Here is a 21,226-nt window from a genome sequence, read left to right on the forward strand (position 1 = left end):
ATGCTATTATGGATAAACAATTAACCAAAATTTGGATATGACTCTAATGATTCGGTTCGGATATGCTACTTTCTCCCAAATAAAGGAAAAAAACAATTGTTTGACCAAGTTATAAAATCCCAAAGTCACAAATGCAGAAGATACTGTTTAAGGAAATTTCAATAAGGTTCTAAACTGTATAATAAATGTTGGTTTGGATTCCAAAGTCCAGTTTAAAAAAACAGGAAGAGTGAATAATGTTTTGTCTTCTTTTACACATGTTGTGAAAGGAAAATTGCCCAAAAACACATACAATTAAAAAAGAGGGCACACATCACAGCGGATAAAGGACTATGAGCCTTTAATACTACATATGTGGAATGCTAACATTGATATGCAATTTGTTGTTGATAATTCAACTGCTGTTGCTGTCATGTGTATGCAAATTTATTGTTTAAGATAGATATATATTCCTTCAATATCCAGTAGCCTGTAAACCTAAAATATATATGAAAAGAAAAGAAAGTTTCAGAACTGATGAGGATTCACAAATTGTTCAGCCCTGTGAAAATAGAAGGAGGAAAATAAAATTCTAAGCTTTCAGTTTAGTAACTGTAATAAGATTAACTGCTATGGTAATGTTATTATTAATTTGCTATTATATTTACCTATCATGAAATTAAATTAAATGAAAGAAACATTTATAAAGCGCATGGCTACCCATAGGCCTCCCAACGCTAAGAACCAAATCAACAGAAGAGAACACTGATTAATCGGTTGGGAATAGATGCGACTTCAAGAGTCTCCGAAAGGGAAGATAGTCCTCCTCCAGGCGAATGGATTCAGGGAGGGTGTTCCAAGCTCTGGAGGCTACATAGGAGAAACAACGGCCTCCACTTCTGGACCTGAAAATTCTAGGAACCGTGGCCAGGCGTTTATTCCCGGAGCGAAGGAATCTTCTGGGACAGTATGGAGAAACAATCCTGCGAAGGATTGGTGGGCCCTTGGCGGCCATGATCTTGTGAGTAACACAGAGGGCCTTGAATTTGATCCTTTCTGCAATAGGAAGCCAATGCAGCTGTTTAATTGCTCCTCTCGCTGATTCTCTCCGCGGAATTTGCAGGAGAATTCTTGCCGCACAATTCTGGACCTTCTGGAGTATGCTTAATGTTGATAGAGGGACTCCCAAATAGAGGGCATTAGCATAATCCAGACGCGACAGAATTAATGCTTGGAGAAGCAGTTTTTTTGCCTTGAACGGAAGAAGGGGCAGAATTTTCCGAGCTGTTTTGAGTATTCCAAAACAGCATCCAGCTACCTTTTTAGCCGGGATCTTCATATCAAGTTTGGCATCCAGCCAAACTCCTAGGCTCTTGATGTGGTTTTTAGGAGTAGGAGCGTTTCCCATACAACTAGACCAATCAAGAAGCAGGCTTGGAGGCAGAGGCCTACCCAGCAGCATAAGGTCAGTTTTTGCTCCATTTAACTGAAGACAAGATTGTTCCATCCAAACTGAAATTTCTTCCAGACATCTGGAGAGATTACTTCCAGGCTGTCCTGGATCTTTGAGGGAGACTATCAACTGGGTGTCGTCGGCATATGTAACAATTTGTATGCCAAACACCTCCACTATTTTTGCTAATGGGCTCATATAAATATTAAAAAGAGTGGGGCTTAGTGAAGAACCCTGAGGCACTCCACTCTTCAAAGGCACATTCTTGGAAGTCACGTTGTCCTCAAAGACCTGGAATGTACGGCCTTCCAAAAAGGAGACTATCAACCTCAGTGCGGTTCCTGTCACCCCCATCTCATAACATCTAGAGATAAGGATTTGATGGTTAACAGTATCGAAAGCCGCACTAAGGTCAAGGAGGATTATTGCAGCTGATCCTCCTGAGTCCATGATTTTTCTTGCCTCCTCCACCACCGCGATCAGGGCCGTTTCAGTGCCCTGAAGTGGTCTAAAACCGGTCTGTGTCAGGTGCAAGCAATCATGATCCTCCAAATAGGAGGAGAGAATAGTGTTGACATATTTCTCCGTTATTCTGGCTATTCCCGGGAGCAGGGAAATAGGCCGATAATTGGCCACTACTTCCGGGTCTGATCCTGGCTTTTTCAGCAGGGCTATAACCATCGCTTGCTTCCATAATGAGGGGACCCTACCGGCTACCAATGAGGAATTAATAAGTGTTGCGATGACAGGGGCTACTTCTAGGGCAACCTTACACAACACCGTGGGGGGTGCCTGATCTTTAGGAGAGCCTGATTTGAGTTTGATGAGTAGGGAGACAACTTTAACGGAGTCCAAGGGTACAAAAGATTCCAAACTCCGATCTAAAGGGCCTCTTTTTTCTTCCATCTGAGGATCATAGGAGAAATTGTCCACTGATGGAAAGGCTGAGTAAATAGCCAGAACTTTAGCATGAAAGAACTCTGCTATATCATTACAGCGTCCTTGTAAGTCAGTGGGACTAGCTGCGGTGAATGGAGGGGTGATCAAGGATTTAAAAATTTTAAAGATTTCTCGTGGGGTATTAGGTGCTGATAAAATTTTTGCTTCATAGTACTTAGATTGTACTTTGATAATCTCTACTTTGTACAGTTTTAGCGCATCGCGAAAAACTTGTTTTTTCCCGGGTGAAAAATCTTTCCTCCACTGTCTCTCTAGTTGCTTGCAGTTCCGTTTTTGCTCTCTAAGCTCCGTGGTGTACCATGCCACTTTTTTGGGACCCTTTTTAATGTCCCTGAGTTTTATAGGGGCTAGCAGATCCAATGTATTTTTAATCCAACGATTAAATTGCAAGTTTGCCAGTTCAGGGTCGGCGTCTAGTCGGGGGCAGGTTTCTTTAAGAATAGCGGCCCATTCTTCCATAGAAATATTGGACCAGTTCCGTCTCAAGATTTTAGTATGTTTTTCTACCGTCCTGCTTGTAGAGGAGGACCAGGAGAATGAAATCAAGTAGTGGTCACTCCAAGGGAGCGGGTGGGAACCCTCCACCCGATGTGAGTATTCGTAAAAATAGGGTCCAGCAAATGTCCCTTGATATGAGTCGGACCCATCACTTTCTGGGTGAGAAGTAATGCCCCTAAGGTATCAAACAATTCCTCCACATTGGTGGAGGAGCGTATTTCAGAATGCAGGTTAAGATCCCCCAGGACTGTGAAATTCGTCAAGGAGCTGACCAATATGGATATATTATCTGCCAAATCACCGATAAAAGATCCTATCGCTCCTGGGGGTCGATAAATTAACATGCCTGAAAACGTGCAGGTAGGCGTAAAATTGATAGAGAAGGAACAACTTTCACAGTCACGGATCAGCCCATCCGAGATTCGACAACTGAAAGAATCCCTGTGAATAATGGCGAGCCCTCCACCTCTAATCAGGCCTCGATCTTGCCTCTGGGAGTGCCTGGACCACTGCTGGGTTTGACCAGTCCGTAAGCCTGGTTTCGGTAAGAAACAGTACATCCGGACTGGTATCTTCCAGAAGCCGCCGTGTTTCTAATGAATGTTTGGACAGCGAACGGCAGTTAAGCAACTCCATTGTAAAATCCGAAATTTGGGGGGATATCTTACCCACCTGACCCTCTGTCTCCAGGGCAAAAGGGCATTGAGAGCAATGGAGCCGGTAGGAGGGGGGGCCCAGACAATAGTGACACCTATGCAAACCGCGAAACTGTTTTAGCTGAGCGGCCGTATAGGGGCATGGTGCTGTCGCTGCGGGATCGGGGGTCCTGTCCCCTGGTCCCGGTCGGGCGCGGACGGGCGCAGACGGGCTTGCCTTTGGCACGCCTTCAGCGCGCCAGCGGCGCGCCCGCTGCGCGGTCGCCACATCCGCCCCTTTTGATCCAGGACGCGCAAATTCCCTGTGGCAGCTGTACCGCTGACCCTCTCCTCCCAAGATGTCAGCCGCCCCCGGAGTATTGAACACAACTCCGTCCCCACAGGTAATTAAAATAAAACCACTTTCCCACACTGATTTAAACTATCTACCAGCGTGATGTGCAAAAAGCAAAGTTTTTCAAATTGAGTTCTTTTAAAAAGAGAAAGACAACGCGCTGGTCGCCGAACACACAGCTTGCTCCTCTGAAGACTAGGTTCTAGCGCACGGGAGTTCTTTTAAAAAGAGAATGACAACGCGCTGGTCACTGAACACACAGCTTGCTCCTCTGAAGACTAGGTTCTAGCGCGCGGTCGCCACATCCGCCCCTTTTGATCCAGGACGCGCGAATTCCCTGTGGCAGCTGTACCGCTGACCCTCTCCTCCCAAGATGTCAGCCACCCCCGTCCCCACAAGTAATTACAATAAAACCACTTTCCCACACTGATTTAAACTATCTACCAGCGTGATGTGCAAAAAGCAAAGTTTCTAAAATTGAGTTATTTTAAAAAGAGAATGACAACGCGCTGGTCGCCAAACACACAGCTTGCTCCTCTGAAGACTAGGTTCTAGCGCGCGGTCGCCACATCCGCCGCTTTTGATCCAGGACGCGCGAATTCCCTGTGGCAGCTGTACCGCTGACCCTTTCCTCCCAAGATGTCAGCCGCCCCCGGAGTATTGAACACAACTCCGTCCCCACAGGTAATTACAATAAAACCACTTTCCCACACTGATTTAAACTATCTACCAGCGTGATGTGCAAAAAGCAAAGTTTTTAAAATTGAGTTCTTTTAAAAAGAGAATGACAACGCGCTGGTCGCCGAACACACAGCTTGCTCCTCTGAAGACTAGGTTCTAGCGCGCGGTCACCACATCTGCCCCTTTTGATCCAGGACGCGCGAATTCCCTGTGGCAGCTGTACCGCTGACCCTCTCCTCCCAAGATGTCAGCCGCCCCCGGAGTATTGAACACAACTCCGTCCCCACAGGTAATTACAATAAAACCACTTTCCCACACTGAATTAAACTATCTACCAGCGTGATGTGCAAAAAGCAAAGTTTTTAAAATTGAGTTCTTTTAAAAAGAGAATGACAACGCGCTGGTCGCCGAACACACAGCTTGCTCCTCTGAAGACTAGGTTCTAGCGCGCGGTCGCCACATCCGCCCCTTTTGATCCAGGTCGCGCGAATTCCCTGTGGCAGCTGTACCGCTGACCCTCTCCTCCCAAGATGTCAGCCGCCCCCGGAGTATTGAACACAACTCGGTCCCCACAGGTAATTAGAATAAAACCACTTTCCCACACTGATTTAAACTATCTACCAGCGTGATGTGCAAAAAGCAAAGTTTTTAAAATTGAGTTCTTTTAAAAAGAGAATGACAACGCGCTGGTCGCCGAACACACAGCTTGCTCCTCTGAAGACTAGGTTCTAGCGCGCGGTCCCCACATCCACCGCTTTTGATCCAGGACGCGCGAATTCCCTGTGGCTTCTGTACCACTGACCCTCTCCTCCCAAGATGTCAGCCGCCCCCGGAGTATTGAACACAACTCCGTCCCCACAGGTAATTACAATAAAACCACTTTCACACACTGATTTAAACTATCTACCAGCGTGATGTGCAAAAAGCAAAGTTTTTAAAATTGAGTTCTTTTAAAAAGAGAATGACAACGCGCTGGTCGCCGAACACACAGCTGGCTCCTCTGGAGACTAGGTTCTAGCGCGCGGTCACCACATCCGCCCCTTTTGATCCAGGACGCGCGAATTCCCTGTGGCAGCTGTACCGCTGACCCTCTCCTCCCAAGATGTCAGCCGCCCCCGGAGTATTGAACACAACTCCGTCCCCACAGGTAATTACAATAAAACCACTTTCCCACACTGATTTAAACTATCTACCAGCGTGATGTGCAAAAAGCAAAGTTTTTAAAATTGAGTTCTTTTAAAAAGAGAATGACAACGCGCTGGTCGCCGAACACACAGCTTGCTCCTCTGAAGACTAGGTTCTAGCGCGCGGTCGCCACATCCGGCCCTTTTGATCCAGGACGCGCGAATTCCCTGTGGCAGCTATACCGCTGACCCTCTCCGCCCAAGATGTCAGCCGCCCCCGGAGTATTGAACACAACTCCGTCCCCACAGGTAATTACAATAAAACCACTTTCCCACACTGATTTAAACTATCTACCAGCGTGATGTGCAAAAAGCAAAGTTTTTAAAATTGAGTTCTTTTAAAAAGAGAATGACAACGGGCTGGTCGCCGAACACACAGCTGGCTCCTCTGGAGACTAGGTTCTAGCGCGCGGTCACCACATCCGCCCCTTTTGATCCAGGACGCGCGAATTCCCTGTGGCAGCTGTACCGCTGACCCTCTCCTCCCAAGATGTCAGCCGCCCCCGGAGTATTGAACACAACTCCGTCCCCACAGGTAATTACAATAAAACCACTTTCCCACACTGATTTAAACTATCTACCAGCGTGATGTGCAAAAAGCAAAGTTTTTAAAATTGAGTTCTTTTAAAAAGAGAATGACAACGCGCTGGTCGCCGAACACACAGCTTGCTCCTCTGAAGACTAGGTTCTAGCGCGCGGTCGCCACATCCGGCCCTTTTGATCCAGGACGCGCGAATTCCCTGTGGCAGCTATACCGCTGACCCTCTCCGCCCAAGATGTCAGCCGCCCCCGGAGTATTGAACACAACTCCGTCCCCACAGGTAATTACAATAAAACCACTTTCCCACACTGATTTAAACTATCTACCAGCGTGATGTGCAAAAAGCAAAGTTTTTAAAATTGAGTTCTTTTAAAAAGAGAATGACAAGGCGCTGGTCGCCGAACACACAGCTTGCTCCTCTGAAGACTAGGTTCTAGCGCGCGGTCCCCACATCCGCCCCTTTTGATCCAGGACGCGCGAATTCCCTGTGGCAGCTGTACCGCTGACCCTCTCCTCCCAAGATGTCAGCCGCCCCCGGAGTATTGAACACAACTCCGTCCCCACAGGTAATTACAATAAAACCACTTTCCCACACTGTTTTAAACTATCTACCAGCGTGATGTGCAAAAAGCAAAGTTTTTAAAATTGAGTTCTTTTAAAAAGAGAATGACAACGCGCTGGTCGCCAAACACACAGCTTGCTCGTCTGAAGACTTACTTTTGGATAACACAAATACGCGTTTTTGCAAACTTGTAAGAAATTTTTATTTAGGACTTCAGTACAACAAATAATTGTGCCAATATGGGAAACAACCTTTACAACACAGTCATTACATCGCACTACCTTTACATAGCAGTCATTACATCGTAACATCCTTTGCATTGCATGTCATTACAATGCATCCATTACATCGCATGTCACTACAACGCATGTCATTACAATGCATGTCACTACAACGCAGGCATTACATCGCAAGGCATTACAATACATACTTACACTATCCAACACTTACCCTACTGTTGCACTCACTGGAGGTAGAATAGTAATTATTACCCCTATACTATCCAACACTTACCTTAAATGCGATGTAATGGTATGCATTGTAATGGTATGCGTTGTAAAGGTATATTGCGATGTAATGGAATGCATTGTAAAGGTAGTTTCTGAAAATGTGATGTAATGGCATGAGATGTAAAAACTGCGTTGTAAGGGCATGCATTGTAAATGTATGCATTGTAACGTCATACATTCTGCCAATATACAAGTGGTGTTAGAGATAAAGTTGATGTTTATAGAAGAACTGTTCATTTTTCACTAAACGAGCTTCAGGGTGTCCAGGAATTTTGTATAACTATTCTTGAAAGAATAGCAAATTAAACTTTTCCTAATCCTGATCTTTTTGCTACAAGGTACTATTGAGGATATGAATGGACAGTTCTTGAAAGATTTCTATATCTTTCTATCCTTGATTGTAAATCTTTATCATTTAAGACAATGATATAGCAAGCTGTGCACTCTAATTTGTGTGCACATTTTGGATTTGGACTTCTGTCAACAGTTTCAATGACTACACTGAACAAGTATTTATGTGTTGTAATACAAAGTAGTGCTTCAGATAATAGAAAGATTCATACCGCAATAACCAATTTCCCTGCTATTCAAATTTCAATTTCTAGATGCACTTTAACTTGTCATGCAATCGTTTTCTACTATGAGGAACACACATTTTCTGGTCAATAACCATATATTTAAGAAACAATACAAAACAATACGGGATGGACTAAATGTGATGACACTAAGTTAACATTTAAACACAGATTGCCAAAAAATTAAGAAACTGTTACATTCTTATACTAACATTTTGATTGAAAGTTTGATAGTGAACATTTGTCAAACATGGAGTACATATAGCACATACTACCTACATTAGATACGTCATTATGTATTCTAGCATGGTTGATCACTTATGAAGAAATGTACTGCTTTAGGTAAGCAATGTAAAGGCATATTAACAAGGGCCGGCGATAAATATCGCAAAGCACGTTTAGCACTTGCATATTTATCGCTGGCTATCTCTGGAATTTATCGCCCGGTTGGCGCGTTATCAACAACACCATAAATTCCAGAGATAGTGTGGATATCGCTGTTTTCCATGGTGGAAACGGCGATATCCTAGATGATAGGACCTGTGGTCTTAGCCACAGAATCCACCCCCCATGTTAAGTATGCCTTACTCAGGAATTTAACAGACGTTAAATTCCTGCGTTGTCATACTTAACGCGATTTTAAAAAATCGCTACCCTTCCTTGTTAATATCGCGAAGCTGCCTTCGCGATATTTTCCCTGGTTGGTTTCCCATCCGTGCTGGAAACGGGCACTAAGTCAGCAAAACACGCGATAGCGTGTCTTTGCTGATAAGGCAATTAAATTATCACCGCTTTTCGCTCAAAAACGGACGCAAAAGTGGCGATAATTTCATAGCGCTGCCTTGATAATATGCCCCGTAGCTACTTATTGGGAACATGTTTACAGATGGCAGTACAACTAACTGCTGAATAAGCACAATTTTATATGTTTTTTTTTTCACAATCCATTTGATTTGGGTTTTTCCCAGTGCTGCATGATGATCAAAAGAATATGCTAATCTGCACCTTGGTGTTCGTAAATTATAGCATATATTAGTAACGTTAGTATTAGTAACATCTGAACAATACTAAATAAAACATTTTTGTTACAATATGAATTTATAATAAATTCTGTATGTTACCTCTTTTTCACTGCATTGTTTGCATTACAATCTATGCAAAACATTTGTTAAATTATGAAATAAGCATAGCTTTTATTAAATGTTTATCTCAGGAGGCTTTCCAATCACTTACCATCTCATTTACTCTCCAATTGCATCCACTTACTTGTAGTACCTGTTAATAAAGAGTTAGCGATAATACACAGCTCTTTATTACATTGAAATTGAAAATAGTTCTAACAAGAACAGTGTTTTCTTCTTGTTTTCATAATTGTTTTCCTTTTTTGTTTTTTCAATGAACTATAGGTCAATGGGACCAACAAATAACAAAAATAAAATTGACCCAACAGGGAACAAACACACGACTTGCCCCAAAAAATAGCTAGTGATTCTGGGGAGAACAACAGTAATCAATAACAAGCTACCAACAAATATTCAAGTCAGTCTCCCAGCCACGATAAATGTCTTGTGGGACAGACAGTATGGTGCACTCTCCGTGAACAGCTCCACAATGTCTCTATGGTGCTGAAGATGGTTGACCGCAACTTTGGAGCCAGCTGCTGGAGTGATGGGTGGCGCAGAGGTGAAAGACTGTGGTGAGGCTTGCCTCGGAATGCTAGAAGGGGAAGGAACAGGAGCAGGTCTTACGTCCCCAGAAGCACCAGATGCTCCCTGGTCAACTTCTCCCAATTCCAGGTCATGCCTTTTCAGCCTGGGATAAACGGATCGCATGCGGGTGCTTCCTCATTCCTGTTGTTCCAAGGAAATACTGTTGGCCAGTCCAACGCGAGATAACTTTGTTGCTTAACAACAAGTCACCAGCCTTGTATTAACTTTCTTCTTGCAGGGACAAATTGAGAAGAACTGCCTCACAAAGGACTCCTTGAGCTTCTTCCGACGCTCCAACTCCTGCTCTTCGGTACGGCGGTACCGGTGAAATACAAAAAAAAGAAAAACAATGCTTGCTGTGACTGTAGAACCTATACCTTGATTACTTCTATTACTTTTCAGCTATAACATGTTACTTCATCATATTTCTAATGCTGTTGCATTAGAAACAGCTAGTAAAAAAACGTGGGCAACATTAATACATCGCTTTCTGTTTGCTTTGTTCGCCCTCAGTTGGCAGGGTATGCCCAGACGTGGGTCCCTTGCTCACTTTGCCACTGGAATAAAGCTAGCCTGGCTGATGAGGGGTGTTGCCCCGAAACTGGTCTCAGGATGCTTGTTTCTGTTGCAGGGAAGACCTGGCTTTGCAGTTCGGGCTGGACTGTTCCCATGAGGAACAGGGTCAAGACTGATTTGCATAAGGCTGGGTCTGAACTGGGGTGGTGAAGTGAGCTAAAGAATGATGATGAATTCAACCCAGATCCAATAGTGACTGGGGGTGAGTGTCTGAAAAGTTTCAGCGCTCCGTCCATCATCTCTTTGTGTTTGCAAAATTAATATGGCCTAAATCAAACCCCCTAAAAAATAAAAACAATTACCATCTAAAATAGATATGGAGTCTGCAGACACCTTTATAAGGTTCTCTCCTATAACAACCCGACAAATTCACACAAAAAACAAATGTTACAACTTAAAAGGCACCCTCGCGATGCCGGTGGGACTGCCACTGACAGGCCGTCGTGGCTGTCCCACTGACAGACAGCCCTTCGGGCCGACCGCCACATTGTGATGCAGGCATCTGGACCCTTGAATCTTAGCGGTCCGACCACCGCCTCCGACAGGATTTACTGATCCAGTTGTGGCAGCTATCGGAATCGTGATCCTGAATGGAAGTGGTGCACTGCCTTCAGAATCACGATGTACCTTTCCAAATGCCTTTTCATGGCTGTCCCACCGCCATGGAAAGGCAGACTGAAACTGACTTTGAAGGCCCCAAGCAGGGACTCTGTCCCCTGTGGGACACTGCTAAGTGGCCAGGGGAGGCACATGTGGTGCCCCCTACACATCCATGCACCATGTGTGTTCCAGGCACCACATGGTGCCTGGCACACAGTGCATGGATGTTAGTAAAGCTTGTGCTGCGGCCCTCTTCCAGGCTGCAGCACAAGCCGCACATTATACTTACCCACGAATTTGTCTTCATATGGAGGTGCGATTCTTTATGCCATTACTGCCTTTGTATATATTTCATACGGCGAGTTATAGTTCTTCCAATGTATCTGTGACGTTTATATGCAATCTAAAAACCTTACCCGTAGTATAATTCCTGTAATAAAATGTGAAATTAACGTGTTTTTAAAAAAAAGAAGCACAGTCTCCAGCGCTTCTTCTCTAACACCCTCCCCCCGGAGTAACCCCCGGAGTAACCCAGCTCCCCGCACCCCCTCCCAGGTCCACTTTTGGCTCCGCAAATCCCATTCCCCAGGGCCTGATGTATTTTGTAAGTGGAGGGAGGCCTCTAAAGATCCTGGGGACCCCAAACCCTGGGGTTGCTAAACTTTATAAAAGGTAGGGGGCCATGTAACCCCCTCCCTGAGCCTTCTTTGTCCACGGGGATCCCATCCCCTGGGGCCAGCTCTCAATCTGTGTCCGTGGAAGCCCACGCTTGGGACACAGCCCTTTCCCTGCAATGGTGCGGGCAGGGAAACCTGTGTTGCTCCTGCTTGGCGGGAGCATTTTCAAAGCCCCTGCCATGCAGGAACAAACACAAAGTCTTTTCCCAGCCAGCAGGATATTTCAAATGCTCCCATGAGCTGGGAGCAGACTTGAAATCTGTTTCTCTACCCGCACTGATGGGGGCAGGGAAACAGTTCAACAGATTGCTCCCTCCCAGAGGGAGCAGTATACGTAGCTGCTCCCCATGGGTGGGAGCAATGCCAGCTCCCACTGCATAAGGGGAGCTGGCTGGGACTCCTCCCACGCCCACTAACGGGTATGTGGGAGTGCCCTGGGTGGGCACCAGGGCACCCATCTTAAAGTAAGACGGTCCCTGGGAGGTGGGGTCACCAGGGCCAATAACGGCTCGGAAAGGGGGGAATGTGACTGCCTACCCTTTATTTTTCACTAGTGGCCCTGGGGGTGGTGTCCCCATAGTCTAATAAGGCTCGGGGAGGGAGGCCACATGCCCCCTCCCCTTTAATTCAAATAAACAGCCCTGGTAGATGGGGTCCGCAGTGCGTAATAAGGCTCGGGGAGGGGGGCCCATCTCCTTTAATAAAAAAATAGCCCTGGGGGATAGGCCCCAGGGCTTAATGTGGCTCATGAATGGGCCATGTGGCCCTCTTCCCCTATAAAATATATCAGTCATATTGGGCTCAGGGAGGGCCACCCATTAAAACAAACAGCTCTAGGGATGTGGTCCCTAGGGCCAGGCCCTGTGACCAACCTCCCGCCGTGCACAGCCAAAGGTCATGTGCAGCGTGGGGTTGGCTGCATGCGACGGGGGTTGGACCCAGGGCCTGGCCACAGGCCACGCCCTGCAGCCAACCCCACCCACCGAAGGTCATGTACTGCGGGGGTTGGATTTACATATGAAAATTAAATATTACTTTACATTAAAAAAAACTAGAAATTCACTGCAAGAAACAAAGGTTAGGTAACATTACAGTTAGGTGAAATTTTCAGTAACACAGCGTTTAAAACTCTAAAAACCACTGAAATTCACCAGTTATAGTTTAAGTTATATTAAGTAACTATCACTCATGGCCTAAGGTAACTGTAACCCGCGCTAATTACCCTACATATTACATCACTCTTGACATCTTCTTTAACATCATTGATAGCATCTCTGCAACATTTCCAGTAAAATTATTGATGAGAAAACTGTGCCTGGTGCGGGCACGTGTTAAAGTTACCTTAGAGCACGAGTTATGTTAACTTGAGATGACTATAACTATAACTGGTGAATTTCAATGGTTTTTATAGTTTAAACAATTCCGTTGTTAGTGGACATTTCACCTATTACGTTACTTTAACCTTTGTTTTTTGTCAGTGAATATACACACACAAACACATACATACATATATATGCATACTGCTCACGGGTGTCTCGCGAGAGACGCCCCACATGTTCCCAAGTTGTTCTTTCTTTGGTTGATATCTCCCACAAGAGACCCACAGTAGTAAAAAGTAAACAAAAAAAAATTAAAATAATATTATTTTATAATGCAGTACACAAAGCTTATAAGAATAAGTAACAGTTTTCTTTACAAAAAGGCCCCTACATCACCAAATCTTAGTATGCATACACTGTGATACTTTACAGTAAAACAAATCCCTAAAAACCCAAACGTTAAATTTAAGTTATAGTTCGATCCGGTTGAGAGGCCCTATTTGACTTTAAGAAAAGCATAAAAATTCTGGGCATAATCGAAAGGTTAATGTGACCTTATATTTAGGTATGATAGTATGGTTATACCTCATATTAAAACCAAACCTAGGGGGTGTGGCATGGCGAACCAGCATGACGGACACCAAGAGCGCTCCTGTACACCTGGCCTGCAACTCCAACACCATTGAACCAATAACCCTGAGAGCGGGCCTGTTTGTGACTGGGGCAGGCAGTGACTTACTTAAGGAAGACGCCGGTGGTGGTAGGCTCCAGGAGGCATTCTGCGGTTGCGCGGTGCCTGTGGTGTGCCTGGCCGAGCCGTGTCCTGCATCCATTGGACCCTTCATTGCCACGTACCTCCCGCAGCCCCAGCAGAACCTGCAATCTGGTGGTCCTCCAGAGAGTCTGGGACTCGCAACCCCGGCGGAGGTGCCTGGAAGAGCCTGACTGAGAGACGAAGCAGTATACTGAAGCTGATTTGCCGTGGGGGCGGGGCCTTGGCCTACAGAGCCTGGAGCTGGTGGGAGTCCCCCTGAAAGATACTAATCATCCAAATAAGGTTTAAATGGTTTATTGTATATAAATGCAGCACAGCAACAGGCATATACAGATGCTCAGGCAGACCCAGTGCAACTGGCTCAATCTACGCTGAGGTTCTAAAGGTTGGTTCCAAATGGAACTAGAATGTACAGTAAATGATAACAAGTATAGTAATAGGTAAATGTGAGAATGTAACATACCTCCCTTATATACAGAAAATAAAATAAGAAAAAAAATAAGGAAATGAAATGAGGAGGCAGAATGTGAAACTATCTAACAAAGTCTAATAACTTAACAGGTAAAAATCTTGAGCGAGTGGAGTCCTTAACTCTAAGAGCAACAGAATCATTGTGTGGAACTGAGGTATCCAGAACATTGGAAGGTTCCTCCTGAGACCTAGTGGTAACAGGTAAATTAGAAGGCAAGGTATGATTATCGACATGGATAGACTTAGACATGGACCTAAAAATTTTAGGACACCTAGAAACCCGTCTGACATTCCATAGCTTACCATCCTGAGTTATAAGGGAATTCTTGAAGACTTTGGTAATCTTAATGGGTTTAGCAAACTTACTGCATTTCCCTAGAAAACCAGGTTTTTTAATTCTGACCCATTCCCCTACCTTAAAATTGTGATCCTTGGTATTCCATTTCTTATCATACCATTCTTTGTACTTTTCGTGTTTTTCCTTGACTCTAATGCTAGTATCCATTATATCATGAACACTCTTTATGTTATTGTTACATTTCTCTTTAAGCCACCACGGACAAATATAAGAAGCTGGATCTCTGCCCTTCAAAAGGCGCAACGGGCTGACTTCAGTAACCGAATGTGGAGTAATTCTATACATCCATAATCTCTCCCTTAATGCATTTTTCCAATCCTGTGTCTGTTTAAGGACTTCAGAAATGTAACCCTTTAATACACGATTGAAGCGTGCAACCTGACCATTTTCATGTGGTGCATACAAAGATGTGGTAACATGTATAATATAGTGACATTTAAGATATTCCTCCATATCTCTTGAAGTCAATTGAACACCATTATCAGTCACAATGATTGAAGGACATCCTTCCCTTGCAAACATTTCTTTAAAGAAATCTAATACTCTAGTAGTAGTAGGCATTGGAACAAACTTGACCTCTGGCCACTTTGAGTGGTAATCTACTAATACCAAAGCATAACGTGAATCCAAAGGAAGATTTAAGAAAGGGACAGAAATATCAAAGACCAGTTTCTTCCAGGGTTCCTCTGGCCAGTCTGTATTTTTGAGAGGGGGAACATTAACCTTAAGCATTTTTTCATTTGAAATGCAAACATCACATTCTCTAACAACACGATCTGCCATGCGATCCATTCCTGGCCACCAAAAATATGATCTAATTAAGCGTTTCATAGCAGACATTCCTGGATGTGATTTATGAGCTAACTTAAGGATTATGTCTCGTACACCATACGGTGGAACACATTTTCCATTTTTGTACACAAAATCTCCTTCTAATTCTAAATTATCTGCCACATTAAACATGGGCATGAGTTCTTCTCTAATGTCCTTTCTCTTAGGCCAGCCTTCCACAATATATTTCTTCACTAATTGCCATAAAGAATCATTTTCCTCACTGGATTTCCATGACTCCTCTGAGATATCTGAAAATGCGCCTACTACAACATCCTGAATAGTAGTAACAATATCTAATTCCTCATTTTTTCTTTCAGGGTATGAGTCACAAGGATGACGTGACATAAAGTCAGCAGTAACATTTTTTTTTCTTGGTACAAATTCTGTCTTAAAACAATATTCTTGCAATCTAGAGGTTAACCTTGCAATCCTAGTAGTGGAATTCCACCCTCCACCTGGTGAAAGTATATTGACCAAAGGTTTGTGATCTGTCCTCAAAGTAAACTTCCCGCCCCAAATGTAGTTTCTATAATGCTCAATTGCCCAGACACATGCCAGTAATTCCTTTTCTATAACAGCATAACGCCTTTCAGTTTCATTTAGGGTTCTAGATGCAAAGCATACATTCCACTCTTCATTTCCACATTTTTGCGACAGGACACCCCCAATTCCATACAAACTAGCATCAACAGTAATAACACAATGTTTGTTCATGCAAAATGGTCTTAACCCCTTCTGTGCCACGCCCTTTCCCCCTCCTGTGCCGGGCGTTGTATTAGTGGGTGGGGTTCATGACGAGATAGTCTCGTCATGGGCACAGCGCGACCGTGCTCCATGACGAGACTATCTCGTCATGGGCACTGAAGAGGTTAAAATAGGAGCATTTATAATATCCTGCTTAATCACATTGAAAGCATGTTGTTGCTCTTCTGACCATTCAAAAATGGCTTTTTGACGCAACAATTTCCTCAAAGGCTCCATTTTAGTAGCAAAATTTGATACGAACTTAGAATAATACTCGCACATTCCTGCGAAAGATAGTAGTTGTTCCTTGTTCTTGGGAGAGGGAGCATTTAGAATCCCGTCAACATTAGATTTTTTAGGATTTACCCCATCCCCAGTAAGAGTATGACCTAAATATTCCACACTTTTTAAAAACATTTTACATTTGTGAGCTTTAAGCGTCAACCCATTTCTTTTTAATCTGTCACAGACTTCAGCCAGATGTTTTAAATGCTCTTCATTATTGGCAGAAAAAATTAGAATATCATCTTGAAAGCATTTTACAAAATCATCAATGTCCCTGAAGATGTTAAACATGATTCTTTGAAATTCCGATGCCGCAGAGGCCAAACCAAAGGGCATCCTATTGTATTAATATAACCCTTGTGGAGTTATAAATGCTGTTAACATTTTTGAATCCTCTGTAAGAGGAACTTGATGGTAGGCTGACCTCAAGTCAAAAGTAGAAAATACTTTTGCACCTTCTAACAACGACACCACTTCGTTTATATTTGGTAATGGGTGACAATCCACAATAATTTCCGAATTCAATGCCCTTAAGTCCATGCACAACCTCAATTTTTTATCTGGTTTGCGGACCAAAACAATGGGTGAAACCCATTCCGATGAGTTAAAAGGTTCGATGATGCCTTCTGAGGCCAATTCTGTTAACATTTCTTTTAACTCATCTCTTACATTTATTGGTACTGGTCTAATTCTTTGTCTAACCGGTGTAGCATTACTTTTGAGTTTTATCTGATGTGAATATTCTTTAAGTTTCCCCAAAGAGTCAGTAAAAACTTCTTTGTAGGAGTCTTTTATGAATCTTTCCATGTCCTCACACCCTGTAACTGAGATGTAATTATTATTAACAGATTCATCTAAGACAACAGGTTCTTTAAGTCTTGGATTCAACATTATTCCAAGCTTCCATTGATCCCTCCAACCTAGTACATTTATACCTTTGACAGCAATGTATAGGTGTATATCAGCCCTTCTGTTTTTGAAACACAATGATGTTTTAAAGTAACCCATCATGTCAGTACGTGAACCATCATAACTTACAGGATTTATGTCTGGTGAATAAATCTTATTTATATTGAACACTCTAGTAAGTTTTTCTTCATAATATTGATTGGATATTATGGTCCATGGTGATACAGAATCAGCCATGAGATCTAAATCCACATTAGATATCTGAACCACACACATGGGAGGATTTTTTATGGGATTGTCCTCATTCTCTTCAAGGTTGGCAACGCTATCCAAAACAGACACCACAAAACCTGAATTATGTGACATATTTCCATTTCCTCCATCATTTATATCTTGTGCAGGTCCTTGTAATGTACATGAAATTCTGGGGCGAAATTGAGTAGAATATTTCCTCTGATCCCTGCACATGTTTGCAAAGTGACCCATCCTTCCACAGTTCTTACATTCTTTTTTAATGGCTGGACAACCTGCGAATGAAGCCATGTGATTTCTGTTTCCACATCTGTAGCAAGCCACATTCTTCCCCATTCTATCAAATCTTTTAGAGGTATTGGAATTAGTGCTTTGGGCTGAAAGCGAATTCAAATTCTGAGGTTCATTTTTAACTTCCTCTTGTCGTTTGACGGCAGCAACCTCTTCCGGTTTATCAGACTTGGTACTATTATTCTTTACCACATGCATCCATTTTTCCGTTTGCTCAAAAGCTTTTGCTGAGGATATATCTTCTGATAATTTGGGATCACCCATAGTTGTTTTTGTGTTTCTTTACATCTTACATGAACTATGATCTGATCTCTTATCATTTCATCCGAGATGTTACCAAAATTGCAATGTAAACTTAAGTTGCGTAAGGCTGTTAAAAAATCATCAAACGACTCACCTTCTTCTTGTACCCTAGTATAGAACTTAAACCTATTCAAGGCTATATTACTTCTAGGTTTAAACCTCTTTTCTATCCTAAGTAAGGCTTCATTGTAAACATTTGTTGCTTCTCCATTTTCTGCAATAGTTATTAGCGGTAAAGCTCTAAAACCATTTGTCCTTCTGAACCTAAACAATGTAACAAAATACTTTTTTTTCTTTCTGCTCCCATTCTCTCCCCATCTATAGCTTTCATGTAATTAATGAATTCTTCCTTCCACCTTGCCCATGGGAGTGGTGGATCACCTTTCGATTGCAAAAACTTTGCTGGTGGTTCAAACTGCATTTTCTTTTTTACTTTACCGTGAAGCTATATATATATGCCTGTGAAAGTGTCAGATACTCCTTAGATACACTCTTGTCCAGTAGCCTTAATACATAACCTTCTTCTTATTTTTCTCTTTTGTGTTAAATCTGAATATATATTATTATTGACAAAACAAAAGAAATTTCAAAAATATATATATATTTGCTCTTTGAAATGAGAGATAATTGAAATTGTTCTCCTTGTGTTCTCAAATGTACTGGAACGCGGGCAATATAAGTAAAGGGACAAGGAGAATGCTGTTACAGAGTTTCTCCACTTAAAATATGATGCTGTTACAGAGTTTCTCCACTTAAAATATGTAAAACATCCACACTTACTCAAGATCGATTCTTCCTCAATAATTGTGTTAGCGCCGATTGAAAATGCGATGGAAATGAAAAGAATGATGGAGGCAAAACTATCCAGTTTAACCAAGCTTACTGTCGAGATTCCGTTTTTCATATCGTATTGGTTGCCAAGGATGTAACCAATGACAACAAAATGGCCACCACGTTGTCGGTGTCAAGCACACACGTTCCCAGCATTCAATGCGCTTCCCAACATGCATTGCGCATTTTCAAGGCGAAGGAACAATGACGATTTCTCCTGCAGATACGGCTCGCGAATACCATGCGCCACACTTCACAAGATGCCAGATACGAACAATTCTCCTGCACAGACAGCTCGCGAAGACCATGCGCCACACTTCAAAAGATGCCGGATACGTTGAGCGATTTGAAACTCGCAAGTACTTAACGATCCCAATCACCTGCTGTTGTAATAAATTCGGTGTTAATTTCGGGATTCGTGAATCCGATCTTCTTCCGCTTTTTTCCTTTAATTTTTTTTTTTTTGATGATGAAAGTCTCTCAAGCTGCTTTGCGATATATTTCCCTTTATATTCGTTTGTCATCTTCTTTTAGTATCAAGCTGAAGTAAATCCTTGAATAACAAAATGGATGGTTACTGAGAGTCTTTTACTTTTCCTTCTACGTTCTTCCTTTAAGTTAAAATGACTTCTTCTTGTGAAACTTCCATAAAAAAATATAAATTGGGTTCAGGAACACTAATCTTCTGTGCTGCTTCTTCTTGTTGAGAATAATGGTCCTACGCTCGTCGCCATTGAAAGATACTAATCATCCAAATAAGGTTTAAATGATTTATTGTAGATAAATGCAGCACAGCAACAGGCATATACAGATGCTCAGGCAGACCCAGTGCAACCGGCTCAATCTACGCTGAGGTTCTAAAGGTTGGTTCCAAATGGAACTAGAATGTACAGTAAATGATAACAAGTATAGTAATAGGTAAATGTGAGAATGTAACACCACCCTCAAAGCTCGTCTGCGGGGCAGGAGTTGTCGCAGGACCTGGAAGGAGGCTGTGGCCCTCCGGTGGTCTGCGCTGCCTGCTGCGCTGTGAAGCTTGGCGGCCGGCAGCTGGCTGTGAACAGGGAAGCATGCGGGGAGCACACCGTGCGGGCGGCGCCCACAGCACACCAGAGCTGCTTCTTGGAGCCTGCAATCGGGCGGCCGGGGACTCCGGGCATGCCTGGCAGCGCTGTACCAGTTCCATGAAGGTAGGCCAGCTGTGCGGTGATACACCCCCAGGGGAGTTGGGCCCCCTCTTCTTGATCTGCCTGGGGCCCCCTACACTGTACCTGGAATCGTGCATCGCTACACCGGGACATATCCCGATTACCTATCAGCCCGTGACTGCGGCCGGGGCCCGCACATCATGGGAGAGGCCCTGTGAGGTGCTGGCGGCATGGTGACCTCGATGGTGCGTGGGTGGGATGCTCTAGACTGGTGCTCTGGACCGTTATATCCCATTACGGGGTCCAAGCTGCTGTTGGTCCCTGTGTAGCAGAAGCAGACGAGCTTGGCTCGGTGTGGCTTGTGGCCCAGGGCTGGCTGTCTCTGTGAGGCCCAGCTCGTAAAGTCATGAAGCTGACTTGCTAAGAATAACGCAGGGTGGCCTGATAGCATATGAGTGACAATCCACAGAACTCCCCAAGTGGAGTTATACAGTGCAGTGCATCCGCCTGGCCCAGAGAGGAATCCCTAGCATCATCATGACGAAGGACAAATCCCAAGCTCCCCCCAACGAAGCAAAGCACCCTAGATCAATATACCACCACAAATACAGGGGCAGGTGGTGGATCGGATGGTGCAGGGCCTACCTCAGACAATGCTGCCCTCCATGCCGCCATTACACAGTCGCGCGACATGCTGGACGCTAAGATCGGCGCAGTCGGATCAGAGGTCTCACGGAAGCGGAAACCAGAGTGTCAACAGTAGAAAACACCATCACATCACTCCAACAAAAAGTCAACAAGTTGACCATGGTGACCCAGGAAAGGGTAGAAGACGCTGAGGGTCGTGCCTGGTGGAATAACCGTCGCTTTGTGGGGTGTGAAGACGCCTCAATGGAAGCGTTCCTAACACAATGGCTGTGCTCCGTCATGCTGGAAGACGCACTCTCCCCCTGCTTTGTAGTAGAGCGTGCTCACAGGGCCCTCACGAAGTAACCCCACCCAGGAGCAAGGCCCAGTCCTATTATTGTCAAACTACTATGATAGAGACGCCATTCTCAAATTCGCTCGGGGTTACATAGATAAGCTCACACATGATTCCCAGGCTATTATATTTCCCAACTACACCAAAATAGTCCATCAGTAGCGCCCATCGTTTGTGGTGGCCAAATGCCGAATCCGAGAACTCAACGTACAATATATGCTGCTTTACCT

Source organism: Triturus cristatus, chromosome 1_2, assembly GCF_964204655.1.
Source record: "Triturus cristatus chromosome 1_2, aTriCri1.1, whole genome shotgun sequence".
NCBI classification, from domain to species: domain Eukaryota; kingdom Metazoa; phylum Chordata; class Amphibia; order Caudata; family Salamandridae; genus Triturus; species Triturus cristatus.